This window comes from Protopterus annectens, chromosome 8.part0, assembly GCF_019279795.1.
Source record: "Protopterus annectens isolate FY-2018-M chromosome 8.part0, PAN1.0, whole genome shotgun sequence".
NCBI classification, from domain to species: Eukaryota; Metazoa; Chordata; order Ceratodontiformes; family Protopteridae; genus Protopterus; species Protopterus annectens.
Genome location: NC_056741.1, coordinates 1,836,740,186 through 1,836,763,750, shown reverse-complemented (window position 1 = coordinate 1,836,763,750; position 23,565 = coordinate 1,836,740,186). Strand labels below are relative to the sequence as shown.

General features: G+C 38.1%; 1 protein-coding gene across 2 annotated transcripts in view; it reads left to right on the top strand.

The window, feature by feature from the left end:
- DRC7 (dynein regulatory complex subunit 7) overlaps positions 1-23,565 on the top strand; it is a 1,455,099-nt gene that overhangs the window by 255,081 nt on the left and 1,176,453 nt on the right. The window lies entirely within an intron of this gene.

Here is a 23,565-nt window from a genome sequence, read left to right as displayed (position 1 = left end):
GTTTGTGGGTCAGAAAGTGGAGTGTGAAAGCAACAGAACCATGTTAAATGCTTTTGTTTGCCTTAATTAGTATAATATGTATTTAATATTTTACATAATTTCTAGTCTGTGGTACTTCTGAACAGCCTTTTAGTAACTACAGTGAAGTGTGGTTTCTGCTCCTCAGTTTTTATGGACACCTTGCTGTTGCTATTTATACATGAATCTCTTGTCACCTACCACTTACATACAAACATACATACATACATAACAGGGACAATCGTCATGATACTTGAACTATAGCATCATAAACACTTTTCCTCAAAAAAAAAAATAAATACATATTTATGTATTTTATTTTGTTAACTAGTTACACGAACTAGTTTGAGGACTCTTTTCATCCTTAACCCAGACAAATTAAATAAAGCAAGCCTCAGAATGTGACATTGTTACAAGTATATAAGTATGGCAAATAGTAGAATTTAAGCTGCAGAGGCATACATTTTTTCCCATACTTAATTATTTTACCATCCTTGTGTCAGAAATGGATGAATTAGAACTAACTGATGGATCAGGTTTGGGATGCATGTTTAAAAACTTAAAAGACTAATGGATGTTTTACAGTATGTCTGTTTTTTTTAGGGACAGTGGGAAGACTATTAGGGAAATTGCAGCAGTGACACACACACACACACACACACACATTCTCCAATGCCAACAGCACAGGCGGGATGAGTGAAGGCTCTGTAAATTCTATATGTAGCAGTTCATAGCATTCTCTGAGGGACTGAGAAACCTCAGTGTTCTCCCACTGAAAAGACTTGCACATTCTGGAAATAGTCTCAGAGAAAAAAAATACCTCACAGGGAGATTCAGATACCATACTCTCCTCTGAATCCAATTCAGAAATCTGAGGAAAGACCCTGCATCCGTCTCTTCATCTTCCTGTCCAGATTCAGCATCTTGACTTTCTTCAGCAAAAGAAGTATCCCTTTTTCTTTTATTAGAAACCACCTTACAAGATGAATCAATAGTCAGAACAATACCCTGAGTCAAGAGCTTTAATAAAGATTCTGTGTCTGGGGAGGAGTCTAGTTCTGCCTGTTCCTTGGAGGCACTGAAATGAGTTTTGGGATTTGACCACAATCCAATCAGTTAAAGAACACTCCCATATGTACATGTGTGTGTGTGTGTGTGTGTGTGTGTGTGTGTGTGTGTGTGTGTGTGTGTGTGTATCCATATGTGTCTGTGCATATATATATATATATATATATATATATATATATATATATATATATATATAAACAATCAGTAGATGGAAATTTCAAAACTTCGAAACTTATGCAGCTGAAACTGTATGATTTTGAAAGTTCAATTTACTGATATGATAGGGATCCATATATATATATATATATATATATATATATATATATATGTGTGTGTGTGTGTGATGTGTGTGGGGGACTGTTTTGAAGAGGTTTTCCTGGCTGTGTTCTCAGAACCTTCCAGATAATATTTTAAATTTTCCTTTCTACAGAGAGTTAGTTTTTGGACCCTCCGTTGCAGGGTTAATAAAAAAATGTGATGAGAGGAGTAAACTGATTCAGGGAATCTCTCAGATTTTTCAGCCCTCCTTTTCCAAATTTCCAGTGGATTACCTGCCCGCTCATCCAGCTTTGGCAAGAAGTAAAATAAAGTCTCAGGTGTTTAAAAAGCAATGGTAACGGGATTCTAAAAAGAAAGCAGGAACCCTCCAAAAATAAAGGACAGTCTAACAGATCAGAATGAATATTCAAGGCACCGTGCCCAGGACCTTTATCGTTCAGAGAGTAATTCCTCATCCATCAGACCAAATTCTTCTATTTATCCCTGTCTTTCAACTCATGTTGTCTCAGGGATAACTAGAGCCAGTTCCTCCTTCCCAGTTTGTGAAAGGTTTTTATTCAAGGATATTTTTGGTGCCAAAGAAAAAATAGAAAATGCCTGGAGACCAGTTCTGGATCTTTCTTTCCTAAGGCAATTTGTGATGGTGCCTGAGTTCAAAATACTGTTACTTCATACCCTGTTACCTCTTCCTCATTTAAGTTTTCCAGTAACACTAGATTCAAAAGGTGCTGATCATCACATCCTTATTCATCCAGATTGCAGGTGTTTCTTAAGGTTGTGTGTGTTTGGATCATAGTATCAGTTTTCTGCCTTACCTTTTGGACTATCCACTGCACCAAGCATGTTCACAAAGTGTCTAACTCTAGTTATAGCTCATTGCAGTTGACAGGGTATCCACATTTTTCCATATATATGTGACTTATTATGTGACTTATTTATCTTTGCAGATTCTTTTTCAAAGTGTCAACAGCTTCTCTGTCTTGTGTGAGATCTCTTACACAAGCTTGGTTTCCTAAGAGAGCATTCAAACATCTTTGACTCAGTCACACAAGATTGTGTTCCTGCAGTGTAAGCTAGACAGGTCAGTTCAAAGAGCTTTTCTTCCATAGGAAGAAAAAAATCTAGATCTGGTTCTAGGGTTTTCCACTCAGACTTCAGTCTCTGCAAGGGGATAAATTAGGACTTTGGGTATCACAGCATCTGTGATTTTCATGATACCCCTGGCAAGACTGTACATGAGAAAAATAGAGTGCTATCTGAAGTTTCATTGGTCCCAGCACCAACACCCATTATCTTTTCAAACCACTTGGTGTAGACAGCAAATATCCCTAAATCCAGTTCTCGCCTTCTCAAGCCACCCCCTGAACCCCAAAGCAGTCAGTCACAGCATATGTTTCAGATTTTCTCTAGTGAGCAGTATTAGGAAGGCTAAAAGTACAAGGTGTTTGGGACATCAAAAACATATGCAGGCACATAAATATAAAATATGATGTTATGTGATCCTATCTCGCCTACATTCTGACTGATGGGTTCGGAGCCGATCCCTCGGCTCCTCCTCGACTGGCCGCTTATGCCAAAGCTTAAGTCTCTTATTGGCTGAGCTTACTATATCCCAGGATGCACCACTACCAGTCCCCAGATCGTCTCGAGCTGGCTGAGCTGAGTAGTAAATTTACTAACTTTTTTCTGTCAGAAATTTGCTGTTCTTGTCATAAAAAGCTGTTTTAACGGCTATTCTTCACTAATGGCAGCCGCAGAAGCTTTAAAGCTGCTAGAAAAAGGAGTCATCACAGACCAGATCGGATCCGGAAATTACTCCAGGTTCTTTTAGTGCCAAAAGACAGGGGACCTGAGACCAATATTGGATCTCAGCAGACTGAACCAATCGTCCACGAAATCCAAATTCAATGGTCCAATCCATTCTCCCATTGTTGGAGAAGGCTGTTTGGATGTGCTCCATAGACCTCAAGGACGCCTATTATCACATACCGATACATCAGGCGTCCAGGAGGTATCTAGCTTCAGCCTGGGAGTCAGTCATTACCAATTTTGTGCACTGCCCTTTGGTCTCACCACAGCCCCCAGGGTGTTCCCCAAGGGTTTGGCAGTAGGGCTCACCTGAGGAGTCTTGGATTCCAAGTGTTTCCCTATCTGGACGACTGGCTCCTGACTGCCACCACCAGGCATCTACTAATGGACAACCTCAAAGCCACCATCTCCCTGGGTGCTACCCTGGGGATTACATTCAATTGGTCAAAGTCTGTCTTGCTGCCCTCTCAGCGCATAAGGTTCATAGGAGCAGAGATAGACTCAAAATTGATGCGGGTTTTTCTTCCTGCCGAAAGGATCCAAACTTTACAGGGCCAAGTTCAAGCTCTGATTTCAAGATCCAAAGCCCCAGCCAGGATGGTTCTACAAGTTTTAGGTTCAATGTGTTCTTTTAGTTCCTCTGGCAAGATTGCACATGAGGATTCTTCAGTGGCTATTGTCAACTCAATGGTCCTTTCAGGACCTTCCCTCAATCATCCCATCATGATTACAGAAACATGCAAACGGGACCTTCGCTGGTGGCTTCAGACATCCAATCTAAATCAAGGAAGTCCTTTTGTTATTCCCTCTCCAGTGGTCACCCTGACGACAGATGCCTCCCAGACAGGGTGGGGGGCATTGTCTGGGCAGGTTAGTTCAGGGATCCTGGCTTCAAACTCTTCTCCACATCAATGTATTGGAGATGAGATCCCTACAGGGCTTACACAGGGTTCTCCCTCAGGGCATAATCGCCATCCACACAGACAACATGTCGGTGGTCTGGTACCTAAACAAGCAAGGAGGGACCAGATCTTGCCCCTTTGCAGAGAGGCCATGAGGGTGTGGAAAATCGAATATACTGGCAGACAGATTAAGCAGGACAATTCTCTCAATGGTCCCTAAACAAAACAGTAGCAGATCAGGTTTTCCGGAGATGAGGGACGCCGTGCTGCGACCTATTTGCAACTCCACTAAACACCAAGTGCAGGTTCTTCTCCTTGACTCCACATCAGGGAGTACCAGCTATGGATGCTCTAGAACAACCTTGGCCAACAGGGCTACTTTATGCCTTTCCTCCGATTCCACTTCTCTCCAAAGTCATTCAAAAAGCTTCTCAATTGGGGTCCGCAATGATACTGATTGCCCCATACTGGCCTCATCAGGTATGGTTTCCTTACCTGAAGAAACATGCGGTGGACAATCCGTGGACTTTAGACCTAATTCCGGACCTGCTAATTCATCAGTCGGGACAACAGCATCAGTCCCTTCGATCTTTGAAGTTGACAGCTTGGCTCCTCCACTTCCGACTTTAGTCAGAAGTCACACATTAGACCCGGAAGTTGTTCACATTTTATCTTCGGCCCACAAACCCACCACTAACAAATTGTACCTCAGTAAGTGGAAGAGGTTTGCTATCTGGGCTCAACTCAAGGGCTTAGACCCTATCACTGCTCCTATCCCAGAGGTTTTGAAATTTTAACATCCCTATTTAATCAAGGATCTTCTGTCTCTACTATTAAAGTCCAACTAGCGGCAATCTCTAAATTTCACGAGTCCATGGATCCTCCATTGATGAGCAGCAGACTATGCAAAACTTTCATTAAAGGTGCGGGTCTGTTGAGACCCCCAGTTTTTCATCCTGTGCCTCCGTGGGATCTAGATTTAGTGCCATTGACATCTTCCCCTTTCGAACTGGCTGCTACATGTGAGTTAAAATATCTGTCTTGGAAAACTGCTTTCTTAGTTGCAATTACTTCTGCAAGAAGAGTTTCAGAGCTTCAAGCCCTGTCCATTAAACCGCCGTACTTGATTTTCCACAAGGACAGAGTATCTCTTAGGCCTAATCCATCCTTTGTCCCAAAGGTCTGTTCTAATCTTTGTCTCCAACAGTCTCTAGAGCTACCAGTTTTCTTCCCAAATTTCTCCAATGAAGCAGAATACACTCTCCATAAATTGGATGTTCACAGGCAATTTATTTAGACAGGACTCAGCAACCGTAAGTCAGACCAGTTGTTTGTGTCCTTCTCAGATAATAAATTGGGTCAAACCATCACAAAAGCTACTATTTCCAAATGGATTAGAGATTGCATAACTCAGGCTTATCCCTTTTCGTATCATCAACTTACAACATCTATCCAAGCTGACTCTACCAGAGCTATGGCTACTTCTATAGCTTTTCATTCCAAGCTCGCTATATATTTGTGCTGCGGCTACTTGGTCCAATCACACTTTCATTTCCCACTACAAATTGGATGTGGCATCTAAAGGACGAGCATCATTTGGTTCCACGGTACTCAGGAGTGTTTTCCAGTGAGCCACCCAGGATTCAGGTGCTAGGACGCTGTCCCATCAGTCAGAATGAGATAGGATCACATAACATCTTTTAGTTATGTACTCACCATAACTTCAGATGTTTGGGATCCATCTCGCCACCCTCCTTCCCCTGCCTTGGAGATCAGAAGAGATTGAGCGGTTTTGAGTTCTACTGTTTTATCTTGTTTCATCTGACGATGTTATATAAGCAGGGCGTGCATGTGTGCATGTATGCGGACAAACTAGATCTGGGGGACTGGTAGTGGTGCATCCTGGGATATAGTAAGCTCAGCCAATAAGAGACTTCGCTCTTTGGCATAAAGCGTGCGAGGGATCGGCTCCGAACCCATCAGTCAGAATGTAGGCGAGATGGATCCCAAACATCTGCAGTTATGGTGAGTACATAACTAAAAGTTTACTGTATTCAAGGCACTCAACTACCTGAATCATCTTTGGTCCCCTGAACTTCTTCAAGGGGTTACAGCCAATACCAGAGTGATCTGGCACATCAATTAACAAGGGTGAAACAGGTCTTCCCCCCTTTCCAGACCAGTCATGTTAGCTTGGGATAGAGCTTTATAGTGCAATTTCATTCTAATGGCATCCTACATCCTGCCAGAGCAAAACTTTGTGGCAGACAAGCTAAGCAAGGCAAAAACAGACACTGATGAATGGAAACTAGATCGGGGGAAGTCCATATTTGAGGAGTCCCTCAAGCTGACCTCTTTGCCTTCTCTCTGAGTGATAATTTAGCAAGATTTAGCTCCAGGATTCCACCCTTTCCACTAATATCCAGGATGCTGCTATAGATTCAGAAAGAATCCCCCCCAAGATCATTGTGATGGCTCCCTTCTGGCCCAGCCAACTGTGGTTCTCCCTTCTTTTGGAGATAGCCAGGGTCAATTACCACAAGCTTCCTTACAGACTAGATCTACTCACACAAGAACAGAGGTGTTTGATACAGCCTGACACCAGTCAATGTTAACTGACTACCTGGCTGACAGTGTCATACAGTAGACTTCCTCTTACCTGGTCTTGCTGGGACCAGCCCTTAGGCTGGATAAATGAATGGCTGGTTAATCAGAGAAAACATACAAAATAACATTTTTAGGTTGTACATCAGATTAAAAAATACTTATATATGTTGTATGTTAATATTTATTAAACATTTATTAATTTAGTTGAAAAAAGTCAGTAATTTTCATTTTTTTTATTCCAATTCTTGGTTTGAAGCTAAATAAATCTGGACAAAGCCTAAAATAATAGGGACACAAAGGCCCACAAATAATGACAGATTTTAAATGTTGCTCTTATAGACTTAGAAAGTTGCTAAAATAACAGCATTTGTCTTAGCATGCATTTTGTGAAGGAAATGAAGTCTGAAATTCAAATGTTTGGCATTTAGTTATTTCAGTCCTCAGTGATTTGCCAGAAAACCACAAATTTTACGAGGAGGCGGTCAAAAATATGAGGCATAAATCCAGACAGTCTGCAGAAATCTGGACAGTTGGGGGTATGCATATCTCTCAACCTCTTACTGCAAGAAATCTAGGCAAAGTCTGAAATAATGGGGATTCTATGTCCTAAAAACAGGGATAGATTTTAACTACTCCTCTTCTTAACTGAGAAAGTTGCTAGAATAACATGATTTGTGTTCGCATGCATTTTTCTGAAGGAGATGAAGTCTGAAACTCATATATATATATATATATATATATATATATATATATATATATATGTCATTATTTAGTGACTACAGTCTTTCACGATTTGCCAGAAAACCACAAATTTTATGAGAAACAGATCAACACTATAAGGCTAAATCTGGACATTTGAGAGGTACTGTATGTTAAAAAAACACACACATACACACCTACTCACCTTTCTTCTCTCTGCTGTCACATAGCAACACACACATGCACACACACACTTACTTACTGAGTGTGAGTGCCATTAATGAGCTGCTTTGTAGTCTATTCCCTTAGCCTCAATCTGCCTACTACAAGTCTTATTATTAGACAGTGCTTTGGGACTGGTTTGAATGTGAGCAAGGCTTCTCATTTATCTCTTGGACCACATGTTTAGTAACTACAGTATCCATGAATAGTAAAGACAGTGTGGATAATGTTTTTCTTGCTTTTGTCTTAACACATTAACGTTTTTTTTTCAGAAACTGGAGGAATGCTAGTCTCAATTAACCTCATTCTTCAATTCACCTTAAGTTACATTACGTAGCCACTACATTGTCCAGAGTGCATAGGTATTCAACTATATACAAGCCTGGAAGCCAAATAAAGAATCAGCAGTTAAGGCTGTGAGTGTGGAATGTGTTTACATCCTTGTTAGCATGCATGCGTGCAATGCATTCATGGTCCTCCTTAAAGGAGAAGACACTGGCTCTGCTGATGTAAACTCATTCCACACTCATGAGTGGAATTTTTATTTTTATGTTTTTTTAATTCTAAATCATTGAAGCCTTCTGGCCAGAGTGGGCTGGTTAAAGCGAGACTGGATAAGAGAGTGTCTACTGTAATTCCTTTTCGGTACAAGCGAGAAAGCCTACTCCTAGTTAATCACATATTAATAAATGGAAAAGGTTTTCTAGTTGGTGCCAACAATATAACCAGTACTAATTCAGAGATAGTTCCTTGGTTTTACAATATTTATGCAAATTGCTTTCCTCTGACCTTTCTTAGTCCTCTTTCAAGGATCATTTATCAGTCATTTCAGCATGTCTACCCATGGATCCTCTTCTTTCAAAGAAGTGCCATGTAAAAATGTTTTTGAAAAGGGTTTTGCATAAGAGGCCTCCAGGAAAACCAGTGACCCCCTCCTTGGAATCTTAATTTTGTGTTAGAGAAACTAATAATAGCTACATTTGAACCAGCTAACTTGGCTGACATGTAAAAAAAAGTTTTACTGATTGCTCTGTACTCTGCAAGAAAGATATCTGATTTGCAACCTCTTATGGTGAGTCAACCCTATCTCATTTTCTATAGTGACAGGGTTTCTTTGAGAACTATTCTTTGAGAAGTATTAAAGAATCCTTCGTTAATACCTAAAAATGGTATCTAAGTTTAATTTAAGCCAAACTATCCATCTCCTCATTTTCTTTCCTGCACCAAAAAATGAGAAACAGTACTCCATACCCGGATGTCCACATACAACTCAGGTCCTGCTATTTTTACAGAACTAAATCTTTTAGATCTTTGCATCAATTGTTTATTTCTTATGAAGGTAAGAAGTGACAACATGTGTCAAAACAGACTATCTTCAAATAGTTGTTTAAGGCTATTACCTTTTGTTATAATAAAATTATTCCAGGCAGGGTTAAGGCCCACTCTTCCATGGCCTTGGCGTCATCTGTAGGATTTTGGAAAGAGTTGCATTCTAGAATTAATCTAGAAGCAGCAATTTGGTCCTCAAAATATACTTTTACAAAGCACTATAAGCTTGTTTCCTTCTCTGTCAAGATCAAGTTTTGCTAAAACTATTATCCAGGGGCTCCTGTACTTTTCTCCTTCTACCTCCCAAATGTAGTAAACTAGGGTAATCTACCCAGATATCTAAGGCTACTGCAGCAGTGATCAATATGATGAACATAGTACAGTTGTGTAAACTGTAGATATTTAAATAAGCACTACTGCAGTAGCTGCTCTCTCCCTCCATCCCCCTTGTTTTTTGGTTTGTTTATGCCAGAGTGTGTTTATTTAATTTTTGCTTTTCCTAGCATTGCCCTTTCAGGACTTGATCTCCCTTTCTCTCTTGGCAGGAAAGCTCTGAAGTATTCGGTGCCCAAATGTGTCTTTTAGTGAGCTTTCTTTTGCTGCCTGACAGTTTGTCTGTATGAAAGATGACCTGGAGCTTTGGAAGCTGGCTGGCTGCACATTCTTGTCAGGGCATAACCCATATAGCTAAGGCTACTGCGGCAGTGATTAGCATGTTGAACATTTATCATCTTTGAGTATACCATGGGCCAGGCAAGAATTGCAGATTTTTGATGTAATGTTCCTCCTCTAAAACAAAATTGTAGAACCAAAAATGCACAGCACAGCAACTGAAGGAATACAACCTTTAATGACCAAGTTTAGCGCTTTCTTCCCACTTCCTCCCTACGAAGTGGGAAGAAAGTGCTAAACTTGGTCATTAAAGGTTGTATTCCTTCAGTTGCTGTGCTGTGCTTTTTTGGTTCTATAGGTATTTGATATAATAGGACCCGCGGTGGTGGTGCTACGGTACCGTTGTCACCTCACAGTAAAACACTGTACGGTTCGATTCTCAGCTAGACCGTCTTCTGCGTGGAGATATGCATGAATGGGCGTACCTTCATTGAAGGTTGTGCCTCAGGCCAGTCAAGCCAGTACGTAAACATCAACTGCCAATCATTAGTGGACCGGAGTTCTGCTGTGGCGACCCCTCACCAGGAAAAAGCCGAAAGACACAAACAAGATATTTGATATAATGTTCACCTGATTCATGTGGCACTTTTGTGCAAAAGTCCTCCTTGATGTAGTTTACAGATTTCCAAGGTAGCTAATACTTAGAAACATTAATAGTTTGTCAATGATGAACTCAGAAAAGTCACTATGGAACTTTTCAATCTTTTGTAGAGCATTGGTTTCACTGAGGTTCTTCCCACTGCCACCCATAAATTTAGCTTTCTACTTAACTTGATATTTCTGCCTGGTCTTTTAATCAATGATGTGGTGATTTGAGACAACCTCCTCGTTTGACCATTACCTGGCCAATTTCAAACCTTGCCTCCCCAAGCTGTTTCCATATTCAGACCTGGTCACTACCCTAATTTGAAGAAGGTAAAGAATCTGATCTTGCTCTCTGTTAACTCACCATTTCCTTGAGGCGAGTTTGTGTATAAGACATAAATTTACTTGTGTCAACCTAAAATTCTGACATTATGGGTCCTCTGGATAGCCTTGGTCCAGCTTGAGCTTATCCTAAACAAGCTGCATTGAAAGAGCCATGATTTCACCATGAAATGTGTTGGTTGAATAGGCCTGGACAGAAGTTGAAGATAAAGTGGAGAAAGATATACCTTCTCAAGGACAAATAGTCTGGCTCAGTGTTATGGTGTATTCCAAGCAGAGATTTAAACGTACATATCATTTGTGTCCAGTAAGACATCTGCTGCATTGAACAGTTTGGCTGCAAATTTTTTCTGCTTAATTATTGAAAGTTTTTTTTTTTTTTTACCTCATGTGACTGTGAGGAAATTGCACAATTCTTTGTATTTAAGTTTTCTAAGATCATTCATCCACTGGATCATTATATAACTTGGGTGCAAACTATGATAAGTTCTTGGTGACTGTTTTCTTCTGTGTATCCAATTTATAGTAGATTAGGGTTAGTCAGAATAGAAATCTTTTGGTGGAGACAAAATATATCCTTAAATCCAGGTCTCCCCTTCTCCCTTCCTGTTCAAAACCAGTCACAACAGGTACTAAGGGAGGCAAGAAAGCCTAGTACTAGAAAATCATATATTGATAAATGGAAAACGTTTTCTAGTTGGTGCCAACGACACAACCAGCACCCAATTAGAGCTAGTTCTTTGGTTTTAAAATATTTGTGCAAATTACTTTCCTCTGACCTTTCTTAGTCCTCTGTCAAGTTTAATTTATCAGCCATTTCAGCATTTCTGCCCATGGATCCTCCTCTTTCAATGCAGTCTCATGTCAAAATGATTTTGAAAGGGTTTGATTTTGTGTCAGAGCCCTCCAAGAAAACCAGTGACCCCCTTGTTTGGGAATCTTAATTTTGTGTTTGAGACGCTAACACTTGCTTCATTTTCATTCTTAACATGAAAAACAGTTTTACTGATTGCTCTGCCCTTTGCAGGAAGGGTATCTGAGTTTCACTTTCTTATAGTGTGTCAGCCCTGCCTCATTTTCCATAGGGGCAAAGTTTCTTTGAGAAATAATCCTTTTTTTTCAGATCATTCTACCTATAATTAGCTATGGTAATCTACCTATATAGCTAAGTCTCCTGCAGTGGTGATCAATATGATAAACATGGGACAATTGTGTAAGCTGAACTTACCATAATAGTAGATATTTGAATGATCAGTGCTGCAGTAGCCAGTGCCTCTCTCCATCTCTCTTATTTTTTTATGTGTTTTTTTTTATGCCAGGGTGTGGACATTTATTTTTTGTTGTTCCTAGCATTGCCCATTCAGGGCTAAGCCTCTCTCTGTCTGTTGGCAGGAAAGCTCTGAAGGGCGTCATGCTCAAACTTCTCTTTTTAGTCAGCTCAGCTCAAGCTGTTTGGCAATTTGGGTGCTTGGAAGATGCCTTGAAGCTTTGGGAGCTGGCTAGCTGTTATATCCTTAGCAGGATATAACCCATATTGCTAAGACTACTGCAGCAGTGATAATTTGAACACCTACTGTTATGGCAAGTTCAGCTTACACAACTGTACTTTATTCATCTTCAACCTGGTTCAAATTCAAGATGAAAAACAATGACCACCCGTCATTCAAACGTGTTTTTTTTTTCTGCATAGGGCAGTGTATAACATGGAAATCTAGAGGAATAAAGGCCTTCGAGATATGGACTACATTTGAATTGATTCAGCAATGCTTATATTTATGGGGATGTTTGTTTAAGAGACCCAGAGCATTTATTTCAATTTTAGATTCGTTGCTGGAAGCACTTTGCAAAACTTGTGAGAAAGATCTGTTACTAGATTTTAACAATGAAAAGAAAAGTAATAATTTTTGCAATCTAAGCCAGTCAGAATATAATGACTTATATGAACTACAGAATGACTCTGAATTGTTCATTCATCCTGCTGACAACGGAGGGGTGATAGTGATTATGGACAGAAAATGTTATGTTGATTCATTGCTTGAAATGTTGTCAGATAGAAATGTTTATGATGGTTTAAATAGGAATGATATAGGCTGAATGATTTGTTCTGTGCAAATGAATTTGAATGATTGTTTATTGAGCAGAATAATTAACTTAGATCTGTTTAATTATTTTATGGTTGATTGTACTGTTGTACCAATACTCTATGGACTCCTCAAGATTCATAAAAGACCCCTGTAAACCTCCAGTAAGACCGATTGTCTCAGGGACAGGTTGGTTGACTAAGCCCTTATCTGTTTTTATTGAAAGACAGCTAAGGACCTTGGTTTCTTCATCTCTTACTGTTTTAAGAGACTCGAAACAGTTTCTTCAATATCTATACCATTGTGTCAATGATGATGTTTCACTAGAACAATGTGAGATGATTACACTAGATGTGTTCCCGAACGATCAGGGGCTACACCTAGTGAAGTCTTTTTTGGAGCAGAATAGTCAGTTTGACAGTGTTAAAACAGACTTGACCTGTTTACTGTTAGAGATAATATTGGAGAATATCTTTCGTTTTGAAGGGAATTATTATTGGCAGAAACAAGGTGTAGCTATGGGCAAGTCTTGTACCAATAGCTATGCCAATTTGCTAATGGCTGAATGGGAGAGTACATATGTTTTCAATGGTAATAAGTAAGCAGGTTTTATTAAGTTCTTTAGGAAATTTGTTGACATTTCCTACTTTGGACAGGACTGGTGGATATGCTAGATGAATTTATGACATATTTACATAGCACAACTACATTTTTGAAATTTACTCTGGAACACTCCCTATTTGTTATGGATTTTTTAGATGTTAAAATAATGAGAGGTGAGGATGGGATATTCCATACTGGACTGTATAGAAAAGCCTGTCGGAAGAACAATACTTTGAAGAGAGACAGTATACATCCCACACACATTTTTAAAAATGTACTTTGGGGGCGAGGGATGAGAATCTCTAGGCTGGATGACAGCTATTAATTTTAGTTCAGACATTGCAACATTATGTAATGAGTTTGTGGAGAGGGTTTACAAGGAGGAGGAAATAGAGAGCATGATGGTTGATATTAAAGCAATGAGGGGCGATTGTGCCTGTCCTTAGTTTTCTGAACCCATCAATTTAAGAGGTAGTCACCAGCCTGTTAATGCTAGACAGAGTAGTTTAGTTTTAACTTATTCCAGCAATGTAGATATGATTTGTCAAGTAGTGAAGAATTGGTCTATCCTTACATCAGGTGATAGAATAAAGGATATAGTAGGGGAATCAGGTGATAGAATAAAGGATATAGTAGGAGAATGTCTGCAATTCCATTTTAAGAATAAGAAGTGTTTGAAGAGGAATCTGTGTTATGGTACTATCCTTACATCAGGTGATAGAATAAAGGATATAGTAGGGGAATCAGGTGATAGAATAAAGGATATAGTAGGAGAATGTCTGCAATTCCATTTTAAGAATAAGAAGTGTTTGAAGAGGAATCTGTGTTATGGTACTGAGGGTAATTCAGATTTGATTGATTTTTCAGGCAGGATCCCTTGCCAGAAATGCAACTTTTGTGTATATATTGATAGGACAAATCCTTTTAAACATCCCATTTTAATTAAGGATTTTTTATTTTAAGGATTATACTAATTGTCTTTCTAAAGACCTAGTTTATTTGGCACATTGTGTTACATGCTCGTCTTTTTATGCTGGGATGACAAACAGGACACTGAAAGAACGTATTAGGTAGCATGTGGCAGCCATACGAAGACAGGATGTCAGCAATGCACTCACTTAGCATTTTGCTGATAGTGATACTATCCATTGTTTTTAGATTTATGGTCATTGAATGCCTACAGAAGAACCTATGGTGTGGTGACTTTAAAAATAAAGCAGAACAGTGAGAGGCTCACTGGATTATTAGGTTGCAGGCTGATAAGCCTCTGCGGCTGAATGGGAAGGCCCCTTTAAAACCTTTCCTGATAACATATAGTTTATTTAAGTAACAGTTAAGATTTTATTAATAAATGGGTGTTTATGTGATGACATCACTTATGCTATTGTGATTGTTTAGAGATGGGACATGTTATTTTTAAACAGATACTTTGTTACTATTTAAATCTTGAAAGAGATTTTATGACTGCATGGTCTGAAGAAGTACCATTATTTGGTGAGAAAGCGCTAACCTATTAAAGTTTTATAAACCACTCGTTGTATTTGGTCCATGTTGGTTCTGTGTACTCAGTATTATATTTTGACTACAGGACCATTTATCCACTGTGGAGTACCTACTGTTTTTTATTATTTTATTACAAGTCATATAGTTAGCAAAGGACCTGGTGTAGATAGATTTAACCCAATAATAACTATCATACTGGATATTAAAAGAACACTGTTCTAATCATATTAGGCTGAGATACCAGTTTACATTTATGGGTTCATGAATAAGGTCTGGATTTTATTTGATTTTGTTAATTTCTTGCCATGTATTAAGCAATTAAATCTTTAAACACCATGCATCTACCAGATTAAAAAAAAAAGCATATTCTGGCTGAAACAATTCTAAAAAGCATCTTAAACCATGCTGTGAAAATTATTGTACCACTTTATACCTCACAGACCTGACCCATTATTGAATATATCTCTATGTTCTGTAGCCTCTTCATAAATTTCCTGAAGCAATGACTTAGTACGAGAAGAAAATATAGGACTGGAATACTTGAACTGTTCAGAATTGCTTTAAGAATTGTCATTCTGTTCTGTTTATTATTTCTTAAATGTTATGTATAATTTATGTGTAAGGCAGTGTATTATTTAGTTCTTCAACAAGGCTTGTACCTTACAACTAACAGCAGATTGAGGAACCTAATACTAAAAATGAGTATCATTTTAATAGAATTTTGAAAATATGCAGTGATTATTCTGATGCATTAAAGTTGCTTGACACCCAGAAGGAAAATAAATGTCATTATTATTATTATTATAATATAGTATTATTTTTATTAATAATTTTTTAGTTTTAGTTAGTATAGATTTGCTACTGCTTAAATCTTGAATGAATGAAATTTCATGATTGATGTGTATTGTTATTTTTATTTATTTATATTTTTATATATGCTGAATAACCTCCATTGAGCTAAATGAAAGTTGCTTCATACTTTTGTATTTTCTGGCTATACTTCTAGCCTTATGCATGAATCTTTCAGCTTTCTAAATATGGGCATAGCTAATATTTCTATGCTATCTTTGATGATTATTAACATTATTTACATTCACAATTTTGTATTTGAGTGCCTTTGAATGATGATTGTGTTTATTTCATACAAACCTAATGATTGTCTTAATGATTTAATTGAAGGTAATGCATTTGGTATAAAAGTACTCATCTGGCTTTGTAATTTGTAACCTGAGATTTATATTGCGTGAAACTTTTGATCTACAATAAATTTACATTTCTTCAGTTTTAAAAATGAGTATCAGCAACAGATACTTTATACAGCACTTTCAAAGATTATTAAATACATTTCTCCAGACCTTATTCATACTACAAAATGGGCTTACACAGACAAATGATTGGTGTCAAAGCCATGGATTTAAACTAAATGCAAAAAAATAAAAATGCATTATCATCACCTTCAGCAAAGTAGAACCCCCTGTTAATTACAACATTAATTCCTAAAGCAAGTTCAAACCCAGTGGTGAGAGATTAAGGAATGCAAGTTGATAGCAGCCTTAACTTTGATCATCAGGTGTCCACAGTAGTAAGGAAGTCCTTCTACACCTCATAAGCAAGGGTATAGCATCCAAAGCTAAGAACTCCCCTGTACTCGCCTCTCATCAGATCAATAATAGAGTATAATGCTCCTTTCTGTATGTACCTCACCAGACATCTGCAGCAACTGGAGAGACCTTAGAGGTTTCTCATCAAGAAAATTCAGGGCCTACAATGCTGATCTACACGGACAGACTGATGGACCCATCATTTTACTCAGTATTGTATAGACTGCTTAGAGGTGACTTGTGCCTGGCCTACAGAGCAGTGTCAGACCCTGCCTTGATGAATCTGCTGCACATCTGCAAATCAAATGAGACAACATTTACTTGCTGTAGGGACCTTAACCTAGTCTGTGATATTAGGACATGCTGGAGAGACAGATATGTCTCCCAGAAGTTGCCAGTCCTCTGGAAGAAACTCCCAATTCATGTAAAACAGAGCTCATCAATGACCCTATTTAAGCATAACCTGGACAATTGGATGGAAAACTACAAATTTACACTGGGGGTTTCACCTGTGTCCCTGTTAGACTGGGGCAGCCGGTGCTGAACTTACAGTCATGTGAAAACATAGACTATATGTATTGGTCCATAAGGGAACAGGGGTATAACATGGCTAGGCTTGTAGAGGCCTTGGGGCCAATAGCCTAGTAGCCTCCTATGATCCTTTGATTCTCCTTACAATCCAAAACAAGTCCCTTGACATTTTTTGTCAAAAGTATCTCAACTTATACATTAGAAGGAAAAAGATTGAGTTACAGCAGTAAATCTAGAAGGCCAGTAGGTTTAAGCTTGATAACAGAAACAAATGTAGGAGACTGTACCTACTCACACCATCTCCCATCATGCTCTACCTTTATAATCATCCTGTACAGTGTACATATTTTTTAACATTTGCTGTCTGATTTTGTTTGGTGTGATTATTTCCTATCTGAGTTTCTCACCAGAAAAAAAAAATGAAATTTTTTTATAAGGCAAATCTCTGTTCATATAGAGATGATCATGATGCTAATATTAAAGGGATACTACTGTGCAGTAAAGATTACCACTATGTTAGGAGATTGGGCACTACTAAAAAAATAAATAAATAAGTCTGGTGATGGTAGCAACATAATTCATTTATTGTACTGCTGCAGAGATCTCTTGAAGCATGGCTTTTAGCATGTGACTGACACAACTGTACTTTTTCTGTGTATTTTGCCATAATTAATGTCTCTCATCTCTGACACGAGTATTTTGTTCTCATTAATAATTAAAAATATGTTAACATTTCTGTGGCACTGAGGGATGAAGTCCTGACTGCATCACAGATGAATGAAGTTTGAATACTAAAACTGCTTCTAATTGTCAGAATATCTTTCAAGAAAATTTTAATAATGTCTCCAACTGGCTCATATCCAGCGTGCTGTTAATACAACTCAAAATCCTTAAAAAGACAGTAGGATGTAGAATTAGGCAACAACCCATTCACAAACACTTGTGTGCCTGGTTAGACCAGTTCCTTGCATTGTAAAACCAAACTGAGATAATTCAAGAGGTCTTATCTCAGTTAAAATAAGCTATCAGCTTACAAGACTGCTAACAGTAGAGGCAAGAAGTTCCACTGGAAATTCTAATTCCAAAATTTGTCTGTGCTCTTCTCCTAATTGCACAATGTCCAGTTGCTACTGACTACATTAAAACAGGTTACATCACCTGAGGTCCTTGACAACAGTGAATGTCACTGTTCCCTGCTACAAAAGGCAAGGGGCTACCTTTTACTGAAAGAGCTTGCCATTTCCTTGTGCAAGAAATGTAACTAAGCATTTAATTGATGACTACTGCCCCCCCTGGCAAATGAGATCAATGCCAACTATGTCATTACCTACTCAGGTTGCAGAAGCAAGCAGCTGTTGTCTTACAAAGGGCAGTTTTTACCTTACATTATTTAAAACCAACTCTTCCAAAACTTAAACTTAAATCTCTTGCTGTAAGTACCGTAGGGACCAAGCATTGGAGTACCTATCTTTTCATAACTACCAAAATCAATATATTATCCTTATTTTGCCTGGCAACTGTATTGTTTGCTTGCAGTAACTGATCATGGATTAATGCAGTTTGACTTGCAGCATGCTGTAATGTGGCTACAGTCTACCACAATCTCCAGTTTTTGGCTTTTCTGCTTTCTTTCCATTTGGACCATTGAGCTTCTACTATATCTTTGAGAAGATCAGTTGCTTCTATGACTAAATTTTTGATTATTTTAAACTCCTGATTAAAATAAGTTTCCTTCAAATGCTTGTTTAATTCCTGAGCAGAATTAGGTGTTTTATTTTTTTTAGATAATCATTGCTTTAACTCTGAATTCTTGTGCATCTTACATATTATCTTACCTGTTATCAAAAATTTAAGCCTAGTTACTTTATTCTGCATTTAATTTCCAAGCTAAGCAACAAATCTATCCTATTCCACTGATATATTCTAAAGTACTCAATGATTCACACTACTAAGCATGACATTATGCTCATTTTATGTACAACTACACATCATCTGTGCAGGTACTGCATAACTGATATGTTCATGGCTTTGACCCATCCCAAGCCCAACATTCAAAAATGATTACCAGATGAGGAGTTGGGAATACTCACATGAGGCAAGATTCCTACAACTTGTTTGTTCTTACCCAGAAATCCCAAATCATCTCATCTGCTCTGGAGTAACAGTCAGATGGTAGGGAGGGCTAGCTTTGCTGGTCCTGCAGAGCAGTTTATCTTTTTGTTAGCAGAGCACCCCCTCCCCTTCCAAGCTTTGCTATATGCTGCCCTCTGAGAAGGAGACCTAAAGAAACTTGAAGCCTGCTACAATCAAATTGCAAAATTTGCATCAGGGGACTCCCACCGCAGTCACCACTTTGTCTCCCTTAGAAACCTGGACTGGCTCCTACACCTAACCCAACTTACCTTTGCTCATGAACTTGTAAACCACCCTCTTAAAATTCCCACACTTCATACACTTCTCCAACCCTACCAATCCTCCAGACCCCTTTGCTCCTGCAACAAAAATCTACTCCAAGTCACTAAACCCAACAACTCTGCAGGGGAATTACTATTCTCCTACTCCATATCCAAAATCTGGAACTCACTTCCCACTGCCATAACTACCTGCCTTCCAGCAGTCTCTTCAAAAATTCTCTTAAAGCACACCTAAAATCTCACTGGCTATGTCCTTGTTCATACCCCAACTAACCCCCCATTTCTCCTGTACCACTAATTAGCTGCCAGCTCTACTATTAGCTGTCAACAGGTTATCAGTACTTCATTACTATTTCATATCCTTTAACTAGCAGATGACTGCAGTACAATGTTTACTCGTTGCTCTATGTGAGAAATTAATACTACTAGGCAAATGTCTTGCACCTTATATTGTTATTATACTCTGACATATGTCATTACTTGTCAGACTGCGTCTTTGCTATAAATATGCTGTTTATTTTCCCTTTAAAATGCTAGATTATACTCTTATATTATGTGAAATTTTGCTTGTCTGAATATATGAAGCCTTCCTTGTGATATTATACTCTGACATATAGGTAATTTCTCCTGTTGAACTGTGTCTTTATTATAATTATACTGTTTCTTTTTTCATCTGATATGCTAAATTGTACTCTTATAATATGTAAATCTCATATGTCTGTATATATGGAGCTTTTCTCCCTGGGCCTCCGCTGAAAATGGGCATATACCCAGTTGGACTTTCCCAGTCAACAAATGTAAAATAAATAAATAAAATAAATGCACCCAAACTGCCTTTTACAGCAAGGAGCAGGTATGTTGTACATTTATGAACTGCATTCAAACAACCACTGATAAAGGCCTCCTGATTGGTGCCTGTTATGCATATCTCAAGGGGGCCCTTGAGCTGGTTGAGCATTCATTATTGCTAAACAGAGTAAGATAGACCTTGCTGAGGAGTCTCTGATATGGTTTATTTGCTAATACAGAGGCCAGAACTTTTTCCAGTACAGGTGGATCATCTCTTTATGGTTCCAGAACCAAGTCTTCTAGAGTACCATAGGGTTCTTCCTTGGTTTGCTCCATTCACCTTCTTCTTAAATGCTGTTAGACATAAAGGGCTTGCAAGTTGTACTTTATGCTAATAACTCCATTTTCATTATAGATTCATAGGTTCATAGATTAGTACTAAGCTAACTGCCCTTGCGAGCCATTTTAAGCCTAGCCAATTATCCCTCATGAGACTCAAACCCTGCACCTTGTGTTTGTAAGGCAAACACCTTAACCATTAGGCCACCCTCCAATGTCGGTTATGCTAACAGATTCCTAGACTTAATATATAAAAACTCTCTTAAGCAGTTAGTAAACCTCTTAAATGACCTTTCCGGTCATGATTCTTACAAATATGACCACCTATTCTACTTCTCCTCTGAAATCTCCTTTCCCAATGAAGTCCGATTACAAACTGGTGACTCTATCCTTTAAGCTCCCAAATGCCTGTGTTGCAAACCCCACCGAATTTAAGGAGTAAAAACATTCCAATCTCAACCTACTCTATGAAGAAATACGAAAATTAATTTATGACTGCACCACCCTTGACCTTGGTACAGCAGAAAACTTTACTAAGGAATTGTATAACCATTTAGAAAAATATGTAGCACTGTCAGTCACTGCCAGAACCAACTTTTATTAAAAAATCAAAAATAAACCACCCTGGTGATCCACCACCATAAATAAGCTGTACAACAAAAGAAAAACTCTAAATTATTTAGCAGATCCAAAATCTGTCTTCATAAAGAAAATATCAAAAGCATAATGAAAAAAAATGAAAAATACTATTAAATCCACTGTAGCAGCACGTGAACTTAGATTGATCTCTGAAACCAAGTATTATAAACCCATATTTAGCTGTGTTAGAAAACTAAGAAACAACACCCTGTATTGCCCTGAGCTTATTCATTATAACATCTTCTATTCCGACCCAATAGATATTGCCAATAACTTTTCCAACAAATTTAGTGACAACTTTACCCTCAAGACTGCTATTGAAAACCTTGAAGTACCTAAATCCCTTTCTCCCTGAATTACCACTAAAAAACATTTACTGAAAGTACTAACCAAGACTGAAAATACTTCCTCCATAAGAACTGGTGATATACCTGGTTGCAGTCTTACAAGGCTTGTAAAACCATGGAGCATATAACTGATCTCATAAACTACAATATCAAGAATCTTATTAAGCTTGCCTTCCAATATGGCTGCACACTGAACAACAGGTTGATTAGAGCTCACCCAATGTGAAAAAGGAAACTCTTAAAAAGAGCAGTAAATGTTATCAGTTTAGGTAAAAGTCAGTTATTGGTCAGTAATTACACTGCCTGGATGCCAGGAAAGAAGACATTTGGCAAAAGTAAGAGAAAATCAACCAGAGAAGGAGATGCATCTGTACAGAAAAAAGCAGTTCAACATTTAGCTTTGGTATACTAGATAGCTTCTAGCGATTTAAAGGAAAAATAAATCAAATGCACTCAGAGATGTTCTTAATAAGTGAAACATTGAAGGAATATATAGTGTTAATCAACAAAAGACTGAAAAATAGAATACCTAGCTATTAGTGTGAGGTGATAAAACTGCAAAAATCAGAGGATGAAATAAAGAAAAGGCTGGCTGAACATGAGGCTTCTCAAGAAGAACTGTTTCAAAACAGCAGAGTTAAGAAAAAAGCACACAGAAAACTTGAGATTGTCTGCTTTGCCAGAGAAACTGGAAGAAACAGACTGCATTAATTTTATGAAAGCACAAATAAGTAACCAGACTATTGTTCTACAGCAGGATTTGTTAACTGAGAGAGAAGATCGTGCGTGTCTCCAAATCTGATCATGAGAAAGCATCCAAGACCAGTATTACTTCTATGTTAGTAAAAATGCAGTCACACAAGCAGAAGGAGTTTCTCTTGAGAACACCTGTGGCAGAGGGGAAACATATGAAAAACTGGAGACAGCAGAGTGTTTGTGGAAATTGATAATTCACTGTACATCAGGCAGAAGAGAAGCATGTTTATTCCGACAGTCAGGGAGTTCAAGAGGCAGGTATGAGATTCAAGGTAATGTGTCCAGTTTTCTTTAGCATGTTTTTCCTGGAGAGTCAAAGACAATTTTGGATACAGAACAGGCTAAGGAGGAAATAGAAATTTTAGTAAACTAATAGTGAGACAACAAACAAAAAGAATATCATTCTTCTGACAATAAAACTCATAAAGAGACTTTGCTAGTGAAACCATTTTAGTTGTGCTAAAGGAAAATGATAAAGTGACAGATGAAAGCAAAGGAGCTGACTAGAAGAATTAGGAGTGATTTGGATATGAACCAGAGACTGATGTTGGGAGATGGAGACAATCAGGAAGAAGACCAGAACACTAGGAAATTGGTGAATAAATGGGCGACTGTAAACCAATCAATAATGATTAAACATTGATTACAGTTTTCCCACGTTTGTGGTACCTGTCCCTTTCATTTATGATCTGCAGTTTTCCTTTCCAATTCAGTTTTAAAGATTAATTCCTGTTTTAAACCAATCAATCCCATTAGATATAGGATTAGACACTTGAATTGTGGCTTTGCAAGAAGGAGTGGCTGAGAATGTTTTTTGACTGTGTTAAACTGGCAGTTAAACTGTAAAGCGTATATCTCACTGTCTTTTTTAAAAGGAAAAAAAAACAAGAGAAAACAACAGTTAACACATCAACAAGCAACCAAAAAAAATGTACAGAGAAATCCCGCTGTGTCCAGGAAAAACAGCACCAGGAATTCTTCGTCTGATTATGTCCCTATACCAGAAGGGATGAAAGCACTCAACAATGTATATTACTATGTAAAAGCACATTAAAGTGGATTATTTTAACCAAATTCATGGTGCCATTTTCTGGACAAAATGGGATTTCTCTGCACATATTCTTTCATGGCTTAAAGGACAATGATTGGACTGAAGAACTAGCTGTAAGTAAATTTTTTTGTTCTTATTTGTATAAAATGACAGTCAAAGACAATTTTGGTAATGATGTAAACTGCATGTTATATTGTAAAACAATTTTGTAGAATGTGCAGTCAGGGGTATTTTAAGTGTGATGCTGGAGTCTTATCAGTGACTGCAGTATATGTTAAAGTGAGTGAGTACTTTTTAGTTACAAGATATCTTGACTTTACAAAAAGAAAGGCCTGACAAAAGCAAGTTAAATTACACTGCCTGGATTCCAGGAAAGAAT